Here is a 4,539-nt window from a genome sequence, read left to right as displayed (position 1 = left end):
AGAGAGGGAAACCCCCCGCCTGCCCCCCCCCCCCTCCCTCCCCACGTCCCCCCCCCCAAAAAAAAAAAAAAGAGAAGATGGTGTCATAATAGGATCTAAAAAGCAAGGTTCCTGCAAAGAAAAATCATTCCTCATCACTAATCTTCTATAACTCCAACTAGGCCAGTCTTGTCATGGACAAAGACAAAGCAACCATTGTGATTTAGATAAACCTCAAAGGACTTTTGGCGTATGTAGGATACTGTGAAGCAAAAAAGACAACAGCTTGCTGCCCATCCCTTGGCTGAAGTGACTGTACCAGGCTGCATGTCCAAAAAGCCCTGACTGTCCTTGGCATCTCCATGCCACATCTGTCCCATGACTTGTTCCTGCCCCGTGATGGTGTTATTCCACCTGTATGACACCAGGCCCTGCTTTTGGCTGACCTGGGAGGTGAGAAACCAAGAAAGGGGTCGATTGATCTGTTTTCAGCCTCTCAGAGAGGTTAGTTGCAGGTTGTTTCTGTGTGTCTTAAATTTATGAGTCTGAAAAGGTGAATGTTATTGAGAAATATGACACACTGCTTTTAAATTTAAAGTCCTACAGAAGATGTAAAGGCAGTTCTGGGGAACTGCAGGAGGGCAGAAAGTAGGAGTTGAGGAGCATCGGTGACAGCTGTGGTGGGGAGCTCTTCCTGCAGGGAACTCCAAGATAGCAGCTTTGTGGTGGATGCATACATGAGGAAAGAAAAACATTAACAAAGAAGTTAAGACCCTTTGAGCAGTTTTCATCCATTTCAGCCAGTGGTTCTTTGCTCTTTTAGACAGACAGCAGAACTACAGTCTCCTTGTTTCCACTTCTTTATCCTTTGTTTTTGCTTGTCAGTCCTCCTCCTAGACTTCTTCTGATCTTTCCTTCATTCCTAGGATCTCCCCTTCCTTGCCTCCTTCTCCCAGGTGTATGATGCTGCTGTTGCTCATCTTCCTTTATACCTGCATCTGCCTCCTCATAGCGTTGTCAGCTCACAGCTGTACTGACTCTGGTGCCCTGCCAGAGTCAATTATACCAGCAAAGCTAATCAGAAGGCATAGGATGCTGTGCCTCACTCTTGAGATCTGTACATGTCAACATCGCAGTGTGCTCTGATTTATGGTAACATTAAATGATACAAACTAAAAAAAAAGAAAATATTAAAGGCTTCTGGAATAACTCTGCTGGTTTTCTCTCTGCTCTGTTCTGTGCAATTATTTTCATATCAGTAAACTCCAGTATAAGCACTTCTGGTGTTTCACTGGGTATTTGGTAGGGAACAGCCACAAGATGTCTGGAGAAGTGCTACATTGAGGGCTGATAAATTGGACTAGGTTTCACCTTTTCCTTTACATTTTCTATGCAGTCACAGAAGGGGGGAAGGATGGTGCAGAAGTGCCCAGGACACTTTTAAATTAGCTAATTTAGATGCAAAATCAGTTTAGCCATGGCAGCATTAAGCAGAGCAGCATGGCTGATTCACCCAGCTCCCCAGCAGCCCCAAGCATCACACTGTTCAGCTTCCTCAGTTCTTTTCTACAAGAAGAGCCTCCCCTCTTTAATGGCATGGGGTGCTCTGGCTCATGTTGTCACACAGCAATTCAGCTGCTTGATGTGACAGTTGGATGATATGCAAGCTTGTGGGCTTTTCCAGATGCAAGATCCGCAGTGGAGTTGAATCGCTAACACTTCAGGATCAGTAGGCTTGGGTTCTTCCTTTCCATTTATAAAAACACTCGTAAGTGTCACAGCTCAAAAGAACTACGACTCTACAAAACACTTGAATAACTTGTAGTTCAATGCTGTCATCAAATCACAGAATCACAGAGTGGTAGGGGTTGGCAGGGACCTCTGGAGATCATCTAGTCCTGTTAAAGCAGGTTCACCTACAGCAGGTTGTACAGGATTGTATCCAGGCATGTTTTGAGTATCTCCAGAGAAGCAGACTCCACAGCCTCTCTGGGCAGCCTGTTCCAGTGCTCTGTTACCCTCAGAATAAAGAAGTTTTTCCTTATCTTCAGGTAGAACTTGCTGTGTTCCAGTTTGTGCCTGTTGTCCCTTGTCCTGTTTCTGGGCACTAATGAAAAGAGTTTGGCTCCATCATCTTCACACTTGCCCTTTAGATATTTATAAGCATCAATGAGATCCCCTCTCAGCCTTCTTTTCTCCAGGCTAAACAGACCCAGGTCCCTCAGCCTTTCCTTGTAAGAGAGATGCTCCAGTCCCCTAATGATCTTCGTAGCCATCCACTGGACTCTCTCCAGTAGTTCCTTCTCACTCTTGAACTGGGGAGCCCAGAATTGGACACAGTACTCCAGATGTGGCCTCACCAGGGCAGAGTAAAGGGAGAGGAGAACCTCCCTTGACCTGCTGGTCACACTCTTTATGCTCTCCAGGATACCATTGGTCTGCTTGGTTACAAGGTCACATTGCTGGCTCATGGTTAACTTGTTGTCTACCAGGACTCCCAGGTCCTTCTCCATAGAGCTGCTTTCCAGCAGGTCAGCCTCAAACCTGTACTGGTGCATGGGGTTAGTCCTCCCTATCTGCAGGACCCTACACTTGTCCTTCTTGAAATTCATATTTCTTTAAAACTGGTTTCTATGTCTGAGGCTCACACCAACATGCAGTGGCCTTGTTACTTCTACAACAGCAGAGTAACAGATAGCTCTGACATCTCTTCTTATACCCAGAACACTTTGGGCTGGATGACGCAATAAGATCTTGGTAATGGTTGTGTAGAACAATTCTCAAAACCATTTTATTCATCATTAAGATAAAGAAAATTTTCCTCCTCCTCCACAAGACTATGGAATGGGAAATAAGGTTTATAGGCATAGACTTGGGGAAAAGCTTTGTGTTAATTATCAATAGCATCTTGTGAGCTCTTCTAAGGCATCCAAGTTGTGAATGATTGTCTGGACTCCAGATAGCAGAAAAATGAGGATTATGTTCCTCATCATCCTGCCAGTATAAGGCAAATCGTAATTATGCAGTTCGTGATTTACACCCGCCCCCCCCGCCTTTTTTTTATAACACTCCACCCCCAATGGGTAATAGTAGGGGGTATGAGTTGCTGGACAAATTGTTTGTCGTTTTTCATCTCCCCAAAAAACTGAGTGGGAGGGTGAAACTTCAGATCTTGTGTCTAGGAGAAATTGCTATATAGTTTCCTACTTGGAGAAGCCAAAGTTAAAAGAAAGTTAAAGCCAATTTTTCTCAGAACGGGTGTATTATTTAGTCTGGTCAGTTATCGTGAGTTTGTTTTCCAGGACTACTGAGTTCAGCTGGAACTTTAGATGCTTGGTCACTTTGCAACTCCTGCCCAGGGTTTCCAAATCCAGGCAAAGGGCCATGGTGGTTTCTGTATTAATTCTGGCACTGAGGATGAAATAGAGACCCTCCCTTTCAAAGGGACTCTTACTTCAAGGGCTTCGGGGATTATAAGTACTGAAACTTTGTTAAGTCCTTTTCACTTTGAGGTAATTTGAATTCCACTGGGAAGTGCAGTCCCCAAGTTCACCACAAAGTGATGCAGCCCCAAACAGGACACCACATCTGAGACCCCTCTAGATTATTTGGCACTTGCTTTTTCTTGTGGAGACCATAAAGAGTGTATGATGGAGCTCTACAACATCTTCTCTGAAGAGTACTGGGAGCTGGTATCCTGAGATGATGACAGGAACCTATCCATTTGCATTTTATTAGGTAAGAAAATCCTCTTTTCACTCTTGGGCTAGTACACACTTGAGGAGTAAGGTTAATACTTCATTCTGTTCACTGTCTTGCTTTGACTGGAATTTCAAATGCTAAAGCCAATCTGATCACTGTAATTTTACTTTATGATTTTTAACCTTCTGCTTCCAGTTGGCCACACTATGTCATCATCTTGTTTTTTCTGTCTGGATGTCTCCATTTACTGAACTGAAACAAGTTTACCCTATTCTGGCATGTCAAACATTCCCAGTGCATCCAAGAGACTGGTTTCAGGGAACTTACTTGACTTTGAGATCAAATTCTGGAGGATGGAGGTGTAGAACAATAATTGGTTTCTCAGAGTTGATTTTCTCCTCCAACTAGTTGACTGCAGATGAGCAATTCACTCACTTAACTTTAGATTGGCTCATGAGATTGAAGAGCCCTTACCTGCACTTGAATTTTAAACATCTCCTACCATTCCTTTATAAATAGGTAGTTGAATGGTAAGTTTAAACCCAAAGTACCTAATTTCTTTACCCCATTGAAGCGTAGCTGAAAGAATCCAAAGTTTGTTGTCGCTGTTCAGAAAATGATTTACTGTTTTTCAAAACATGCTGCTACTTTCGTTGACATGCCTCACTGGAGCTCAACAAATGTGTATTACTTTTATTACCATGATAATACAAGCCTGTATACTTTCTGATGAAATTCAAAGAGGCAATTTTGTTGTCTTCTGCTTGTAATTAGGGCAGAGCAAGCAGTTCGGGAGGAGACTCTGACCTTTTACAGCAGTGTGTATGGAGGCTGTAGTCATGACACCAGAGCAGGAAT

The sequence above is a fragment of the Buceros rhinoceros genome, unplaced genomic scaffold, assembly GCF_000710305.1.
Source record: "Buceros rhinoceros silvestris isolate BGI_N320 unplaced genomic scaffold, ASM71030v1 scaffold1056, whole genome shotgun sequence".
NCBI classification, from domain to species: Eukaryota; Metazoa; Chordata; class Aves; order Bucerotiformes; family Bucerotidae; genus Buceros; species Buceros rhinoceros.
Note: the sequence above shows the minus strand (reverse complement) of the source record.